Below are 20,467 nucleotides of genomic sequence, written 5' to 3'. Positions count from 1 at the left end.
TGCTGCTTCCCCAACACTGTCCTCAAAGAGTCGTTAGTAGACGAAACAAGTCGAAGTGGCATTCGTCTCCGATCTTCGGGCGTGTGCGAATAGGGACAATGCAAATGCGTAACATTTTGCACACTCATCTCTATATTCAAAACCACACACCCCCAACGACCACATAAAATGCTCTCCAAAGTTGTAATCTTGTAACAAAACTTGGAAGCAGGGATGCAAGTGATTTCGATCGATTCTCTTCATCTACTTTCTGTTTCGTTAATAACTCAACTGCAAACACATTCATTGATACGTTTGTTGTTCTGGATGATAGAAGAGCATAGCAGAAATAGTGCGAAATAGGTTACTGAAGCCATGATCATCAAAAGAAAAAATCGATTAAGAGAATTGACTTTCACCTCTCTACTTCTAAGTCCCTCAATTCAGCCGACGTCATAGCAATGAAAACTAGCATCTCATCGCTTTTGGTGCTTGGGTTACACTTGCTGGTTGCAATTCTGCTGTACGACATTTTCGAAGGACCACCAAAAAACATGAAGTTACACTATTTTATAGGGATGCCTCAAAGTCAAATTATTCAATTAACGATTTATCAAAAAGATTTTTCCAGCTATTTGATTAAATATTTATCGAATTTTCAATTATTCGAGAGCCTAACCGACATCTCTCCTTATTTCTACTCGTTTGATTTAGCGCAGTAAAGAAATGTACTTATTTATCTGAACAGGCATAAAGAAGAACCATGACGTGAAACAGGATCATAAATTCGCCGAAAAAAATGTTACGCGTCTTTCTGCTAAAGGCTAAGATTTACCAACTTGTTGAGCGTACGCTTACGCTGGGTGTACACTGATATTCTGCGGCCTTCCAACCTGTCGCAGACACCAGTTTAACCTCTGTACAGCAGCAGACGGGCCGAGACTCTTGCGAGTGCCCAATCATGGGATTGTCCGGTCCGATTTGCTGATCATCTTCCAAAGGCTTTTAGTCTATACTACCATCGGTCCTTTTCAGAGCCACCAAGATTTTCCAAAAAATTTGAATTTCTGAACATGTCCCAACTAAAATTCATATCAAAAAGTTCTTTTCAGGGCAATCATAGTCATACTTAAGAGTATAAACAGAAAGAACCTCGCTCAAATTCCTATTCCTACACAGAACACATGCTCCTGCGGCAGTTAACAAATAACATTTATTATATAAAACCACGTAGTCCTACGTCACCATTGCGTACAACCCCATAGGGCTATTTTTTGTAGTTTTATCTATAAGTCCTCAAAGTTCTGAAATCAGGAAATTGGACTAAAGGAATGTCAATATCCTAGATTTACAGAAAAATTGTATCTCCTATACTTCACTTGTGTTGTTCTAAGAAAGCTTTAGCTTGAAAAAATCGAAACCTCGCTCTAACAATCCAGTCAACAAGCCAACATACCTTTAAGTTGAATCGTCAGTAGATAGTCTTCAGAACAATTCCAAAATAAATGCTCATGTGTAATTGTGATACATTGAGAATATTCGAACGATTTTGTTTGAATTCTTTATTAGTTGTAGAATAATTCCTAAGCAACCTAATATAATGAGAGAATGTATAAAGTTCTAAAGCTCTTCGGATTATGTAGTTCCTTACAAACGTTATATGATGAGAAAGTATCTCATGGTCTGAAGTCCATCAGAATAATATCAGAATGATACGACTTTGCTTGATTTTTGATCAGTTGAGGGTCTGCAGAATTATTCCTGATCAACCTGATATGACGACAGAATATTTAATGGACTTCATTTGATCGAAGCACAATTATGATTTGGATAACTTATGATATTTTGGAGTTGGGTGGAAATGCTATCTAACATGAAACTTTAGTGTGATATTTTTTTAGCTAGAGCAAGGTTTGAAGAGGGTAGGTTGATAGGTCCACTAGAGTACGGCAGTATGAAAATTGAATAGAACGCTTCTTTACCTAACTCATACATTAATGATGAGGGGACTTGAAATATTTCTCCAAATCTACAGGCAATTTTCAACTTCTATTAAATTTTCACACTCCCGTACTCTAGTGGATTTATCAACCTACCCTCTTCAGACCTTTCCCTTGCTAATGCATTATCACACTAAAGCCTCATGTTAGGTAGTAATTCCAACCAACACTGAAAATCGTAAACTTCACGTATGAAGTAACATAAAAATACTTTGAATGTAACAACTAAAGGCGGGAGTAAAAGATGATCATGTTGGTCATGACGAGATGATCAACACAATTGTTGGGTAAAGAATAATTGCATTATAACGCACCATCTGTAAATGCTTTCGCAACGCTAGAACTATTCCACAGCCGCAGACAGTATATGAGCAAGTCAAACGCGCTCTTCTTTGATTGTAGATTTGAAGAAATAACTCAAGTCTCCTCATCCATTCTTGTATGAGTTAGGTTAAGAAGCGTGCGTTTGACTAGTACTGTCGCATTAATAACCCTTCACTCATTTTCAACTTCTTTTCATTTTTCATACTGCCGTACTCTAGCGGAACTTTCTAACTAGCCTCTTCAGACCTTTCTCTAGATAATACATTATCACACTAAAGCTTCATGCTAGATAGCATTTCGAACCAGCTTTGAAAATCGTAAACTTCACGTGTGAAGTATCAAAAAATCACTATGAATATGATATTTTGTCGATAAAAAAGTAAGTCCTATATGATATTCTGAAGTTTTACAAAACCCTCCAACCGGTTTTTGTCTATCGCGATAAGCAGTACATTCATATGTATTACATGATGTTCTACAGATTCTAATCTAATACAAAACGCAGCCAGTACGATAAAGCATCCTGGAAAATGATTAGGTTAGATAAAAACTAAACATTTTCCTTTTCAAAATTGATATTTTGCAACATATCTGAGATATGCCACAAACATCAATACGGCCAGGCCTACTGCGTTTCATTTGCCGCAATGATGATTCTGTTAAATTATTCGAGTTTAAATAAATAAATTTAAACAGCGATTCATTTCATGAATCTTCAGGGGTGGAAGGATGCGCGGACATGCCGTACCAATCGCTCCGAGTTAGGTTAAGAGTGGATGTAACAGTAATTTGTGATGTAGTGAATGGTATATAAAATATAAAATAATTGAAGGATCTCACCAAATGCCTCCAATGTTAACCGAATTTCCCGATTTCCATTTGACGTTTGTCAGCTGCAAGTTTTTGGCCATTGAAACATTTGAATGAAGTCCTTCCTCGACAACATGATCGCACCAAACAATGGGACGATGAGGGTTTGGTGGCTTCAGGAAAGAGTTGTGGGATATTGCAGACACGTAGAGGTTTTAGGTCTTGCACACCCTCGATGTACGTGCACTCGCTGAGATCCAAATAGATGGTCTTTCGTTGCTGTTGATTGGTCATTTGCGCCAAGAATTGAGCTGCTCGTGAGAAATAACATCTTGAAGTTCGATTTTGGTGACGATCCAGAACCGGAAAATCGCATCCAGGTATAATAGTTGTTTCAAACACGGCAGAGAAAACAAACGTCACGTCCATACCTAGGGCAAAAAATCCAGGCTACTTATCTTACATGATGTTCTAGAGATTCATGCAACAATTGGATTACCGTTGAATACTTTGTTTTTTCTTTGTTAGTATAGATCATCAATATCTAAACTCCTGTAGGCAGCCCATATTTTGCACCAATACATACAATAAATCGCACTCTACAAAACCATTAAAAGACCCATAAAAACAGGAAGATGTGCCAATATTTCAGATGAAATGCTCAGAAACTGCCATGAATAAGTAAAATTTCACTAGTAAAATTTAAAATATTCTCCATTAAATAAGGGAACTGATAAATAAAACGGATAAAAGATTCCCTAAAAACATTATGATAGGTTCCCAAAAAAATATGAAATGCACCAACTCATTAACCGGGGACCAACAGCTTTACTTCCCTTCCCAAGGAAGGCGTGATCAGAGATGTTATGCATCAGATCATCCCGGCGGCACCGACTGGGATTGAATCCAGGCGTGCTGAGGTAGTGTGCGAGATAAGAACTACAAATTTACACACATAGAAGTTTACATCACGAATTTTGACGTAGGACTACGTCTTTGTGGACTATACTGCAAGGCAAATAAAAAAAAAATGTGTGACGAAATAGTATCAGGTTTTGAACGCCTAAGATCTGATCATTTAGGAATGAAATTCAAATTTAATTACACCATTTTATCCAGATTGAATGTAAGATTTGTTTGGTAAATATAAGGATGATAGTTGGTGATCAATGGTAAACTATTCAAAATTGTTTAAAGTTCTTAGCCGTAATCAACCAATCACGTGATCGCTTGCTATGACTATCGAGAGAACAGAGATATCATTCCGATCAAGATGGAGGTTTAAATGACACGAGGGTAAAACGGAGGTATGTATTGCTTCAGCTTATTGCCCAGGAGATGATGACGATGACGTTCCTTTGTCTTCGGTCACAAATTTTGTCAACTAGCGTAATAAAATAAATACTAAATTTATTATAATAGGATGGGATGCAAATCCTCATCACATAATGTGGGGGTTACTAAAAGAGATGAGGACCTTTTGAATTGTATACTGTCTAACGATCTTGACATAATGTGGCGGGAGGGGCTACCGATATTATTAAAAGAGGTGAGCACCTTCTGAATTATATACCGGCCAACGATATTGACATATGGAATAGAGGGAATTCTCCAACATTTGTCAATGTTATTCGACAAGGGGTTCTCGATCTTACGATTTGCGGTGACCTTTTGATAGATAAAATTGTGAATTAAAAAGTTTCTGATTAAGAATCGTTGTCTGACCACAAGCACATCAGGTTTGATTATAAGAAGACTATAGAAACCCAAGAAAAACTAACTGAGACCTCTATCGTGTTCATTTGCTGCATGATAATTCAATCAATGACATCCAAATTAAGACGCACTCACAATTCCCGAGTAGCACTTTCATCACAATAAGTCACAGCAACTTGTTTATGACTGAAATAAGTCGTATATAAGTTTCTACAATTGATTTGTGACAAGCGTGCTACTAGGGTTAGAAAGTGCTTCTGATACGATCAATAATACTCATCATATCATGCTAATTGCCTTATCCAACACAGATCATCTAAAAGGCAAACTGGCAAAATTTAGGAAGATGTCCAGACGATTGTTTCAGACAATCGATTTCAAATTGGAGCCAATGCAAAAAGGCCCTAACTGAACAGAGAATTGAGGTGCGCTAAACAGAAGGATTGCAGACGGGTATGTGAAGACATCAATAACGCTCCAGAGCGGTTCCATATCATTAAAGCAACGAGTAATTTTCATCTTTTTTGATTTGCATGAAACCTTGCATACAAGTTTTTGGGGAAGAAAAACGCCGTTTTGCATACTTGGTTCGCCATTTTGAATCTAGCCTTACTTATGAGAAGGGCCTATGAAAAATGCACATGATATCTTCAAAAAATTGTATCTCGGAAACGGTTTGTCCGATTGGTTTGGTGTCTTGGGCAAAGTTTTAGACAATTGTTGGTGTTATATGGAGAAAATATGCACGGTAAAAAAAAAAGTTTGGTATTTGTGTTTTGAACTAAAATATAAATTTTTCCTTAAAGTGACATGTCAATAATTTTTTTATTATCCTTATGTTATAGCTGACTGAAAATGCTATCTAGTGCACAGTAGGTTGTTCTGGAGAAAAATAGGTAACGATGAAAAAAATTGTTTTTTAAAAAAATACAATTTTCAAAAAAGCTATTAAGAAAAGTCAAAAAAGTTTGTCACCCTAATTTTATGAAAGTACATCAAATTTGCAAACAAAAAGTACTTCGATAACGTTTTTCTAAGATGCACCGTTTAGAAGATATTACTGATTTAATATTGTTTTTTTTGATAACTTTATAAGTTTTGGCCCTTTTCGGATGTACTCCGTGTTTTTCCAGTTTCAAAAGTATTTTTTTCGGAAAGATTGGAAAATTTTGAGTTAAAATGACACTGACAGCTTAAAGATTCGAGTGAAATTCTCTGCCTTAAAAGTATTTTGAAAAACAAGTTACAAAATCCCACTATCAGGAACAATGATTTTTGGTGCGTTGTGCTGAAAATGTGCATTCAACTCTTGCATATCGCCTAACAGTTTAATCCATTTAAACTGGATGTGTTTATACTGTGCATATTTTCTCTCTATTGCCGAACATCGCCACAGACATCAAACCGATGAGACAACTCGATTTCGAGATACACCTTTTTGAGAACTGCAAATGTAAGCTCCTCAATTAGCAAGATTCAAAAGAGCGAATTAAGCTTATTTTTCAGTGATGGTGATTGTGCGCAATAAAAAATAACATTATATGTTGGATATCATCAGTTTATTTTTATTCCTGTATTTTTATAAAATTATTGTTTACACAACTTTCTTAACAATATTGAATATTTTGGCATCATTGTCAGGACAGTTTGAATAAAGCTTTGCCTTTATTGTATTTTCTGATAGAGGAAGAAATGAGTGGAATTTTCGAGTTCCTTGAATTGTTTTTGCATTATTGTATTGATTATTTAGCTGCAAAGACATATTTTCGTATTCTTCTGTAGTAGAATAACAAAATGACAACTTTGTAAGTTCTTCTTCTTTTCGTTTGTTTGCCCAATTAAACAACTCTCTTGCAGTCTTTATCGGGTGTTCGCGTTCTTTGGCTAAACTTGCTCTGGTAGCCATGCGTTTTATCGTACCTCCAATAGCATCGCATGGACCTTTTCCGTGCGATGTTGCGAAGAAATGCCATTCAGCGTCAATACCATACTTTGACTTAAATTTACAAAGGCTAGAAAAGTTTTTTCGGTTTTTATACTGTGAAGCAGCACCATCTGACATAAAATAATTTTTTTTTATGTTTTTATTTTGATCAATTTGTAAAAAGTTTATCATTTTATCAATAAACAAATTGACAGTGACTGAATCATGTCTTAGTTCTTCAGAAATTATAATGAAGCTAAAATGTTTAATTTGCATATTTTCAGTATAATATATTACGAAAGGATGGATTGTGGCCTGTTGCACGTTCCAATGGTGTGATTGAACTTCATCCTGCAAAACGAAGCTGTAATTTTCAGAAAAGTCACAAATAGCTAAAAATTCACCATCTTGCAAGTTTTGTTTTGTAGTTTTCAAAAAATTTGATTGTTCGGTTTTTACAAAATCATGCGGAATCAAACTTTCTAATTTTGAGCTGAAAAATGAAACAAACTCATCGGTTTGCTTTACAATAGTTTCTAAATCACATCTGTCAGTGGTAACCCATTGTTCGAATGAAAGCTTTTCAACAAAGTGTTCTTCCAGTTGTTTCAATAAACTGTCTTCTAAAACTGAGGTATCTGGGCAGTTTTTACATCTTCGTAGATGGCAATGAGTTGTCTTATTTTCGCAAAGTAATCTATTCGTTAATGTTTTTAGATCATTCAAGACATTGTATTTTTTTAAGCTATGTAGAATTAAATTGACATTTTCATGCGTAGTGCAAACGCAAACATTATGTTTTCCTGTGATAGTCAATAGTTTACATTGCCTTGGCCGGAGGCTTGCAAATGATGAAAACCCTATTTTTACATTGACGTACATTTCATTAAAGCGATTAAAAGCTTCTCTCAATGTCATCATTAACAATCTTTTCTGAACAGCTAATCTCTTATTTCCTGTCTTTACGCTAACAAAATCTCTTTGGCCTGGCATTGCACGGCTTATATCATCGTCCTCAAAAAAAAATCAAAACCAGTTCTTTTGTTTCATTACTCAAAGCTTTTCCAGAGCTTGAACCTTGAGATGAATCAAATACATTATCTCTTTCCTTTCTTGCATCTGATGCCATATTTCTACTGGTTTTAAATTCGTCTACAATTTTTTGTACTGACCATGATTTTGGCAACAATGATAAAATTGATAGTTTTTCTTGCCTTGTGGCTGAATTTAAAAATTTAATTTTCATATTTTCTATGACTTCATCAAACTCGTTTGCTTTTTCTGTTTCAGCGTCTAATTTAAAAAGATTTCTTCGTACACCTTCGACGATTTCAGCGCACTTTTTTTCAGGATAGTGAACATTTTTAACCTTACCTAAATCTATAGGCGAAACACGAATAGCTGCTATTCCTCGGTTGAATATTTCGACGTCTACAGGCATCGTGAAGTCTTCATTTGATTTAATTGTGCTTAGCGTTGACTCTGATGGTATCGTGACCAAACTTTCATAGCTTTGCGAATCAGGTACATCAGGTATGGTCTGAACAGTTGGCATCCTTGAGCCGCCGGCTACGCTTTGTTCCTCGTTTTGGGTGAGGTGAGCTCTTGAATCAATATGTAGACGGCAAGACGAACAAACACGAAAATCCTTGGTGTTCAGTGTGGATACCTTGGAAAATCCAATTGATTTTAGTTTTTGGATGATACCATCCGTGAGATATCGCAGCTCTTTCGAACACTGAATGTCTTTGAATGGGCGAATACATCTTATTTTACTCATTTTGTAATCTGTAACATAGAAAATATTTTCCAATTGTTAGTTTTGTACGAAAATATCACAAAACATATCATTAAAATGTGTATTTAAAACTTACCTTTGCACCAAAACGTGTTACACTTTCCTTTACAATTATTATGTTATCAAACAACACTGGATCTCGTTCAAAAACACAGGATTATGAGCTGAAATTACTATAATCACTATGCTACTAGCAACCTTTCTGCATTTACTGTTTGGTTTTCCCTAGTAGATACTGGATGAATTCAGAACCGAGTCAGACATTATTATACAGCTCACGGGTAGAAATCATAGAATGCTGGGTAAAGACTGTTGGAAGATAGGTAGAGTTGAACGCTCAGGTTTCGTCGAACCTTCAGGTACGAGTTTGGAGAGTTGGAGCGAGGTAGATTTGCTGGCGTAGGTATATTGTTATTGAAGAAGATTGTAAATTGTATATACCTGGAATGAATAAAGAGTGCGGCGGTTGTTGATTGAGGTATCAGTCGGCAGTCCTCTAGTTTGATGGAAGGTGACTACTGCGTTCTTTTTATTTATTATTAAGGAACGGTCAACGACGGAGCTAGCCTCGTTATGGCCAGCGTGGCCATGGTGGACTAGTTCCAACAAAGACCATGTTTACAATCACCAACTGTACGTAGTACAGCTAACTGGTATCTGATTACCTGTATCTAATACTTGTTAGCACGTTTTCAGCACAACGCACCAAAAATCATTTGAAGAAATCATTGTTCCTGATAGTGGGATTTTGTAACTTGTTTTTCAAAATACTTTTAAGGCAGAGAATTTCACTCGAATCTTTAAGCTGTCAGTGTCATTTTAACTCAAAATTTTCCAATATTTCCGAAAAAAATGCTTTTGAATCTGAAAAAACACGGAGTACATCCGAAAAGGGCCAAAACTTATTAGGTTATCAAAAAAAACAATATTAAATCAGTAATATCTTCTAAACGGTGCATCTTAGAAAAATGTTACCGAAGTACTTTTTGTTTGCAAATTTGATGTACTTTCATAAAATTAGGGTGACAAACTTTTTTGACTTTTCTTAATAGCTTTTTTGAAAATTGTATTTTTATAAAAAAACAATTTTTTTCATTGTAACCTATTTTTCTCCAGAACAACCTACTGTGCACTAGATAGCATTTTCAGTCAGCTATAACATAAGGATAATAAAAAAAATATTGACATGTCACTTTAAGGAAAAATTTATATTTTAGTTCAAAACACAAATACCAAACTTTTTTTTTTACCGTGCATATTTTCTCCATATAACACCAACAATTGTCTAAAACTTCGCCCAGTACACCAAACCAATCGGACAAACCGTTTCCGAGATACAATTTTTTGAAGATATCATGTGCATTTTTCTTAGGCCCTTCTCATAAGTAAGGCTAGATTCAAAATGGCGAACCAAGTATGCAAAACGGCGTTTTTCTTCCCCAAAAACTTGTATGCAAGGTTTCATGCAAATCAAAAAATACAAAAAATAAAAACTGGAAAAATTTCCCACTTGTTCGTGGAACCGCTCTCCAGCAGCTGCAATGATGCATACAGTTCATTCCAAAGACCATTCAAAAAAATAAGATGGCTGTTTTACTGCTGACTCTTCTGAAACACTGGAAGAAATGATAAGGACTCACTTCCCAGAGTCGACTCCATTTTCGCCTGAAGAAAAGGACTTTGAAATGGCAAGACACGAATGGTCAATAGATGCCTCTCAGAAAGCTTATGGAAATGATGAGTTCTACAATTTTGTAGAACATCTCAAACAAGGGAGAATTTCTCAGAAGTGTCCCAAAGAGAATAATTTATGGACGACCCCTTCATTAGATGCACCTTCTTTCAACTATCAAAATCTTATTTTGATTAATTTCATCTTCAGGCACTTTTTATTTTTTCCCTGAAATTCGACCTTCAGGACCACTGTGCATTGGGGTGAAAAATCATTTGCGCATATCACTCAATTACCGGCAAAATCATGTGCTTAATTTTGAAAAAAAAGTTCAAGGTTTCAGAAAGGTCACCCTCCAGATTGATTCATAACCCCAAAATATGAGGCTGTGTCATAAATGATCAAGATGAAGGTTTAGAGGTTGCGCCCCGTATTTGATGAACCTCAAAATTAGAAGATCATAACTCCAGAGCAATTAGGACGTTGTAGGTCATCTCAAACATAGTCCTACCTCGTTTATCTCTGGAATTTCTCATCAAAACAGTTCACTGAATGAATTCAAACGATTCCTTCCGATTCAGTTTCAATCTGATCAGAATTGTACGACTGAGCAAACACACAAATCGAATGGAGATCGCCAAATAAAAACTGGTTGCTGACAATAATCATACTTACCTGAGAAGTTTTTGGAGGTGAACCAGCCTAAGGCTGAAAGCCTCCTAAATAAAGCTAAATAATAATAATAATACCTGAGAAGTTTGGAGCATTGTAAACGCCTATTAACACAGAACAGAAGTGGAGCCTCGGATCCAAAAGTGGCTCCATATAATGTTTGTGAACACTAACGCACCTAGCGGTAAAAGGCAAGCTTTGTCTGCAGTTTATACGGGCAGTGTGGTGTGGTGTGAGTGTTCATGAAAACCCGTGGGAAACGCATCCACAAGCACCGCATGGTAAACAAAAATGTTATCCCACTTTTTGAAACACTGATTCGTTCACACTTCCACTTCTGTTCTGTGCCATTCATATACTGCCCATAAAAGCATATCAGTCCCAGATTAATGTTTGATTTTTTTTTTCACTCTAAAACATCTTATTTTGCATGCTGATTAATATTCATTTTAAAAAAAAAAAAAACAAAAATTTGTTCTAAAACTTGGAGAAAATACCAAACATGATCTGTCCCATATTGAAAATGAAGGCAAAAGAGTCCCTTCCATATCATTAACTTTAGATACGTGGCAAAATTTGCAGCCTTCCGACCTGAATCTATTCCCCGTGGATTCTACATGAACTTCATGGTGTTAAGCAAATTAAATTTTTCATCCAAACCCACCTTCTGTTGTTTTTCTGTAAACAACATACATCGTTGGAGTTCACATTCTGCCGATACCGAATCACTGTAAAGAAGATCAAAACTTCCTTTTTGTATGACACCCAGTTGGATGCTGTCAATAAACGACCGTTGATTAAGCTGGTTCAGTGTGTACTGCGCAACACTGAAAGAAGTCCTGAAGTTTCGCCGAAAAATCTTCCTTCGGAATCCATTACACTGTTTTCGTCAGCCAAGTAATTTGCAAAGGATGAATGTTTACCCAAAATACTGTCGAAATCAGCCCCATTCCTTTGTACAAACCTTTCTTCAGTTCCCGCTTTTGACCCGAACCCAACAAATTAATCTTCTGATCAGTTATCCGAATCACTTCTGTACCCCTTCAATATTTGAAGAGCGGCCTTTTCGAGATAGTAGTGATAACAAACTTTCGAAGTGACAGGGCATCAAGACTTTAGATAAAAATAGCATTGCCGTCTAAGCAAACTGATAGGGGAAAAGATGGCTTCGGCAATACCGTAACCTATTATCGTCAGGGGGAACCAACGTTGTTGAGAACTCAATTTTAGCTTGTGCATACATTGTGTTTCAGAGCAACTATTGGCCAAATTTGAGTGCTCTAGGACTTTGTTTACCCCCCTTACGATAATAGGTTAAGGTATTGCCGAAGCCAACTTTTACCTTATGCTCTTATTTTCATTGCCTAGTAACAAAGTAAAGGCATACGAGCCCCAGGTTTAATTTTAACATTTTAAAAGCAGGAGGAGCTTTAAGCTAATACTGCCAAACACAGCTCTAGTCAGGATATTGTTGAATAACACTTAGTTTAAAACTAAAAGGATGTGCAGCCCTAAAATAGAAATAGAAGAAATAGTAGTTCATTTACAATTTTTCTGCTGCTAGCATTACCATATGGGACTGATATACTTTTAATGGCAGTAGGTATAGTTTTGGAAAAATTCTATCGATTTGAATGGATAGACCAGCATGCAGCAAACACCGGTTGAATGTAAGCAAAAAAACACTGTATATGTGTGCGCTACGTCGAGAAAAAGCTCGGAGAAGCGCGACCACTGCTTAGATTGACGCTTGACATTAGACTCCTATGCACAAAATAATTGTACAATCATATTTTGACAGAGGCAATACCATTGAAAAATCTGCTTATTTGAAAGCAGCATCAGTGTTAGAACAGTACTAGCAAGCCTTCAGATGAATTCGAGCCCTAGAAAACTTTAATAAGCTCAATATTTAAATTGTATGACCAGTGCGAAAATATGACAGTAATTTTAAGCGCAGCAGTCCAATCAGGTGCAAAATCTGCAAGATTGTAATTGTGATTTTTTCACCTAGTCATCCCTTTGAGCATTCAGAAAAAAAATCGAAATATTTGTGAGCCTCATTTTTATCAGCTGATTATTCAATTCTTAACTTGATGATCAAACACTTTTGGATCCTGACGGGCAAAATTATCCATTTAATATTCCAAGATTAATCATACCAGCTTGACCAAATGCAAAATAGATTGGATCATCAAAACCAAATTTCGGCAACCAAATATGGCTCAACAAGTTCAATGACCACACCATGCTCATTCATCTAATTTTGCCCAACCAAGTGCCTCCTATCTAATTAGCCAACAAATGTTCTACGTCCTAATCTGCCATGTATTGTGCACACACAAATTCGGCTAACAAAACAAACGCAAAAACAAGCAAACTAACGCTCGGTGATTGAGCGCGTTAATTACGGACCCCACAAAACGGATGGATGAGGAACACGGGTTTCCAAACCACGCACGATGCTGCTCTTTGGTGCATATAAAATTCGACATGTCAAGGTTGATTATCCTTTCCCTCCGGCGGAGCAGGCGTCGGTCATCCGCATCCTGCATTACACACTTTATCTACTGTGGTTGATTTACCGACCGGGTGGTGGGAAGCTGTTCCTAAAGGGCGCACCAGAAAAGCACACCGACTGCCATGCTCTAATTCATTAATCGAGCCCAGGATGACGGGACTGATTTTTCACCAGTAGGAACTAAACCTGACCACAGCCTGACGTCTATATCTCATGAGCTGAACAGCAACTCCGGTGTGGCTGTGCTCCGGTGCTTAACTAGCTGATTAATGGGAATCAGGCACGCTAATTGGATATAATCACTCTCGCTCGTTGGCGCAAAATACTCCGTCGGATGAATGCTTTCATCGAATTTTGTCACCATGGAACGGTCGGTTTTGGAAGAAGGTCTGAACCATTTGCTGATTTTTAAGTTTCGGAGCAAATTTAAAATTAATAATATCTAATTAACAAATCCTATCGGAATATTGGTCTGGGTTTTCAATTCAATACCAGAACAATAGGTTGACAAATTTGAATAGAACATTCTCGATAAAAATCAAAATGCAACATTCGTAAGGGTATTGTCAGGATTCAGGTTGCGCTAAATGATGCACTCACGCACACGTGCAGCACGATTTCTATAGCAGCAGTGGTGAGTACCTACGATTTGTCCTTTGTTCTCCCGGCAAATAAAAAAAAACCCTTGGTAATTAGTTTCTAAGTAATTGGCGATGAGACGCAACGTCTCATCGTCCGATGCTTGATGGATCCTCTAGAGCAGCCGACGGAAAAGGGTAATGGGAAGGGAGGGATGAACGCTTATCATCGAAGGCACTGGTACTGTATGATAGTCACCATATTAACATCTCGTTTGAAGGTAAGTGTTCCTCGAAGGGCACTAATTGCTGCCTGTCTAGCGCGACACATATGAACCTAAGGTTCAAATCGAGCGATGATTTCATGAATTAGACTCGAAGAAGATTGTTATCAGTGGAACGGCCGACCATCGTATGTGAGTGAGTGAGTTGTGACGATGATTGATGTATGATTGCTGTATCAGTGGGGGAGGACAGCTTCTAAACAGGAATTGCAGCCGTTTATAGTTGCACGGTGCTTGATATCTTAATGGAATTTCGTTCTGATGGGTAATGGAGGCTTTATTAGAAGCTTTGGACGCACTTCTTGAGAACTTTGGCAAGTTAACAACATGCTCGATAGTTCTCCTTTTTGCAATCTTTCTGCTAATGTAATTTTCGGAAGCCCTGTATTAACCGTATGTTAGCCTTTGGTGACGGTGGGATTTGTAGGCGATGATGAAATTGGCTAACTGCGACAAAGACACCTTGTTCGTGCCGAGAAATGAATCTCGTTAGATCCCACGTAACATTTTAAGTTATATGAAGTACTACAAGGCTAATATAAAACAACAATCATAAAACCTGGTCAAGACAACTTTAATACATTCATCAAAACCTTATTAAGACAAGAATCTGTTTAGCGGCTCATCCTGAAGAAGGTTTGAAAGGGTATATTCTCGATGATCTTCAATATTAATTTACTGCAAAAAGTGTGTATTACTAACGCATTGAGAACCATTGGAAACCCGAATTTAAACTACAATAAAATCTATTCGGCAGCAATTTAAACCATTTTAGAGCCATTTTCCAAAGCCGCTTGCTAAATCCACTAGGAAAAGCAACTAGCAACTGTAAGAGTATTATAATGATGATGATGGTTGTGGTGGTCCCACCTCAAAGGCTTGAACTGGACGATTTCTATTTAAGATGATTAAGTATGACATCTTAACCTGATTAGCAAACAAAAAGAACTGGTTACAGTCAAGGTTGCAAAGACTCATTTCAGCTAAAATAATGTTTTTCGGAATAATAAAACCAAAAGATGGTATGATGGCATGTTTTACTTGTAACTTACAAGAAGAGGTTACAAAGTATGCGTTGGAAACATAAAACCTGTAAATTTTGCTTTCTATGAGTCACAATCAGCGATTTGCTGATCGCTGAGTGAGTGAGTGAGTGAGTGAGTGAGTTTGTGAAAAATCGCTGATTGTGACTCTCATGAAGTGAAATAAACAGGTTTAATATGTCAAACACATTCTTTGCAACCTCTTCTTGTATCCTACCAATTCAAAATTTGATCATGGCATCTAATTATTTCATAATTTAGAAAAACATTGTTTTAGCTGAAATGAGTCTTTGCAACCTTGGTTACAGTTACAAATATAAATTCCCTCAACCATTTTCAGTTGCTTCACAGCGATATAAATGTGAAAAAGCTTAGGCGTTCAACTCTTTGTTCAACCTTTTGTCCACCTTAAATATTCACAAAGATGCCCAGCGATCAAGAGTTCATGAATAATCAACAAAGCATTCTACTACACTAGCAACCTCACAATCTGATGCTATCGCAATGTTCATCAACGTTAGGAATGCTCACGAGCCCCGACAGTCAGCCAAAAAACTTACCGCTAATTCAACTAGCTAATAAGCTTAAATGTTCCATTTTGTTGCGTTTATCAAATGTTTAACTCAGTCCCTTGTATCTGTAATACGCACGCGAGGCTCAAACTTTTGCAGACTGCTCACAATTATTGGTTTAATTAACTACTAATATTAAATCAAATATCAAAACTCCATCATCACCATCGTGGCGAGCAAAATAGTTTTTGCAGTGCTACAATAATTATTTAAAAATAATTATGACAGCAATCCATACAAAATAATCCGTTAGGGATAATTTCGCCAAGAAACATAATTAGTCAGCTCTTAAAAAATATGTGAAATTCAGTGTCTGTTGAATTATGTAAGTGTTGCTGGACATTTGACATGTCTAGGCATTAGACTGATGCAAAATTTGAAATTTTCGCTCCACAGCGCTTAAACGGTTCCAAATCGCGTCCTGGTTAGTCTCCCAAAATTTGAACTACTTTAGTAAGAAACTTACTTGGAACAAACCATTTCAAGTTTATATGGGAATTATTATGGGAAAACTTATGTTTTTGTTCATATCTACCTAACAATTCACCACATCACTATGCTTTGAAAAATCATAACTGTGATTGTAGCAAATCTTCTCAGCTACAACTTTGGAGGAAATCACTTTTCAATCAAAAGTAAGGAACAAAAGTTATTAATGGTTCAAGTCACTGATGTCTTATGATTATGCTCAATCTACTGTTCAGCAGGCAACATTGGTGTTTCTGGTGCGAAGAATAGAACACAAATATCATGGCTACTATGTCACACTGCAGAATACAGTGTTGCCAACAGAACAACTGCTTGATCATGCCATAAGATTATCAATCTCTAAAACAATTAATAACAATTTAATTTATCAGTCTACTAGGCATCTAATGAAAACATTTATTCCTTTGAATTATGAATTTCAAACCTGCATGTTCGATGGCGGCGAATAGGGGAAATGGCTCTAATGTTGGCCTATGGATCTATGATTGCGCCCATCGCTAAAAATCTGCTATTTATCAATTTTATCTAGATGAATGCGTCATTGGGACGGTACTAATGGATATTTTTTTATCGCTATTGAAAATTTAGTCGATTGCTGAATTTATGTATGGGCCCAAATTAGAGGCATATAGGCCGAAATTACATCGATTTCCCCTACATAAACAGTATCAATATCGATGTATTCACGTCAATGTAAAATGTATTGACAATACGATTATTTCCAATAAAAATAGTCGTGTGGGGTGCACTTTACAAACCGATCAAACGCACTGGGAAGCAAACGCAAATCATGATACAAACCTCAACTGGAACACACTCACCAAATCAATACATGTATGTATCCCGAGCACATACTGTCCAGGAGCGTTTTCCAGATGCTTCCATGCATATTTTCCTCCAATCAAATGCACATCTGCACGGCAACCTGGCAGAGCAAACCTTTTCTTTTTTTCATATTGCTCCATTTCCACTTGGCACTTACACTTTTTCCAGCACAAACCACACCACCGATCAATCAGATCGGCTCCCCTTACACAGCACCGACAAATCTTCATCTCACTCCACTTGTTGTATAACCCCACCCTCACCAAGCGACATGAAAAGCATTTTTTTTTTTCGTCTGACTCCAGAATCACATATGATAATTTTCTCATCCATATCACTTCATTTCTCCAGGCTGGCACGCTCATCACCGATCAGTCACAGACCAAGCTCAAACAAGGGCATTTTATTCCATTTCCCCTTCAAACCACTTCGTGCACAAAAACAATGCTCATCGCAAAAACCTAAAAATAGATCAGCGATCGACTGAGTCACACCGGCAACAAAGGGAAGCGAGAGCACGCAGAACATGAGCACTCTCAATACTCTCGAAACACCAGAGCGTGCTAAACTGCAGTCCACTCTAAATGACTCCACTATTCTCTCCGAACAATTTATGAAATCACACGGGTGTTTTCACAATTGTGAATGTTTCCGGCGAATTCCGTGAAAGTATATTTCAAATGTATTTAAATATTTGCAACAGTTCTGGTGGCTACTGCTGAAATTCCAGAAACTCTCAGAGCTCTTCAGAAATTCTTCGAGCCAAGGTTGCTGATTATCGCAATGAATTGTCAATCACTATTCCCCCATCGCCGTAGAGGAGTTGCAGCAATGCATAAACGGTTTATTCTTCAGTGTGAATGCACTCACTGACGACGCGATTCATGGTATTTTGCCTTCTTTTCATTCACTGAGTTACCACATGCGTCACTCACTCACAAGTTGGTAGCAACGTGGTTCCAACAATCATTCTTCGCAAGCGATGCCACTCAATAATATTCGTTCATTCCTCATGAAGAATATCAATCTGGTCATTCTTGATGAACGCTCGTGCAACACGAGAAAAGGGCCTATCATTGTTGGTCGATTCTCTTTATCGATTTTCTCTTTCGCGAATAACCCGACTGCAAATGAATTTTCCATTGATTGTGTTGTTCCAGGCGCAAGCTAACATCATCTTCTGTGGAACTGCGCTGTGAGCTTAGCGAGAAATTCGTTTATGTAGCCGTAGTAAACCAAAGAGAAAGTCGATTAAGAGAATCGATCAACGAGGATAGGCCCTTTTTTTTTTTGAATTTATGTTCATGGTTCTTCTCTATGCCTGTTCAGATAAATTAGTACTTTTATTTATTTTCTCTACTGCGCTAAATCAAACGAGTAAAGGGATGTCGGTTACGAATAATCTTTACGATTAATCGTTAATCGCATAATTGGACTTTTAGGCATCCCTAGAAAAAATAAGTGTATTTTAATGTTTTTTGGTGGTCCTTCGTGCTGAACAGCAAAATTGCAACCAGCAAGTTTAACCCAGGAACCAAAAGCGATGCGATACTAGTTTTCATTGCTATGACGTCGACTGAATTGAGGGGCTTAGAAGGAGAGGGGTGAAAGTCAATTCTCTTCATCGATTTTTGCTTTTGATCACCATAGCTTCACTAACCTATTTCGCACTATTTCTTCTATGCTCTTCTATCATCCAGATCAACAATCGTATCACTGAATGTGTTTGCTGTTGAGTTATTAACGAAACAGAAAGTCGATGCAGAGAATCGATCAAAATCACTTGCACACCTGCTTCCAAGTTTTGTTACATGATTTCAACTCTGGAGAGCATTTTGTTTGATCGTTGAGGGCGTGTGGTTCTGAATATGGCGATGAGTGTGCAAAATGTAACGCAAATGCATCCTCCCTATTCGCACACGCCCGAAGATCGGAGACGAATGCCACTTCGACTTGTTTCGTCTACTAACGACTCTCTGAGGACAGTGTTGGGGAAGCAGCAATGCTACATCGACATGTTTCGTCTAGAAACGATTCTCTGATGACTGTGCTAGGGAAGCAGCATATGCATGTACGTAATTGGTGGATTTGTTAGTTATTTCGACGCCTTTGGACAATGCTTGACATTTACCACTTTTTCAAAAGTTTCTTGTTAAAAATCAACAGTCAAAAAAAATTTTTTCTTATCGATTGGTGATAAAATTATTGCAATTAGTACAGGGGCAGTTGTTTTATTGACGTCTAAAATCTTTAATAATTTCGTTAAAAAGGAAATCATAGACGTAGTCCTACGTCAAAAACCAAACCTTAATTTTCCTAAAATTCTTAAGGAAGTTTCAGTGTCTTTCTTTTTACAGACAAGATTCCTATAGTACGGTTAAAATGGACCATATTATAGGAACCGGCATTAACGGATACCCGTTACATATGGGATTAGAGCTAATTGGGGACAAACTCTTATTGTACGGTAATTTGAATAGATAGCTTCTTGGTAACCTGTGAAAAGTTATTAACAAGAAGACTTCTTAGCATCCGGAAAGTCACAAATTTCGTCCTCCGGAAGACCCGGAACATCCGTAAAAGTGGTAATTTGGACTTTGAAAACCACGAGATGGTCTACCGGAAGATCCGAAACAACGTTAAAAGGGAACAATTCTTGAAACTGTTTCTAGAGTTCCGTGGTTTTTTTTTCGAAACCACTCATAGACGCCCCTTTCAGAATGAATTCGGAGAGTAGTGACCCGAATATGAACCCGAAAGATCCGAAACATTCGTACGACTGGTTAATTAATGAAACTGATCCTAGAGCTCCAAGGATTTTTCGAAACCTCTCATAGACGTCTTATCAGAATGAATTTGGAACTGTAACCGGAATATAAACCCTGGGGACCACGTGATGGTACTCAGGTAGATTGGGAACATTCGTAAAAGTGGTCAATTAGTGAAACTGATCCTCTGCGTTCTTTTCGAAACCTCTTATAGACGTCTTATTAGAATGAATTTGACGTTATGATCAGAATATATGGACCCTGGGGATCACGGGATGGTCCATGGAAAGAACCGGATCATCCGTAAAAGTGGTCAATTCATAAAACTGATCCTACAATCTTCAGTTAAGTTGCTACTCATTGATAGAACTACAAGTTTTGAAAATCTGAAACAAATGAATAATAAGGAAGCTTTTTTATGAATTCCCCATTCAAGATTCAAATTTAAAGCGCCAGCTCGTGTTACATCCGAATGAGCAGAAATTTTCAGAG

The sequence above is a fragment of the Ochlerotatus camptorhynchus genome, unplaced genomic scaffold, assembly GCF_037179485.1.
Source record: "Ochlerotatus camptorhynchus isolate MF236.1 unplaced genomic scaffold, CSIRO-AGI_Acam_v1.1 ptg000062l, whole genome shotgun sequence".
In the NCBI taxonomy this organism is placed as follows: domain Eukaryota; kingdom Metazoa; phylum Arthropoda; class Insecta; order Diptera; family Culicidae; genus Ochlerotatus; species Ochlerotatus camptorhynchus.
The sequence above is the reverse complement of the archived record's forward strand: the minus strand, read 5'-3'. Positions refer to the sequence as shown.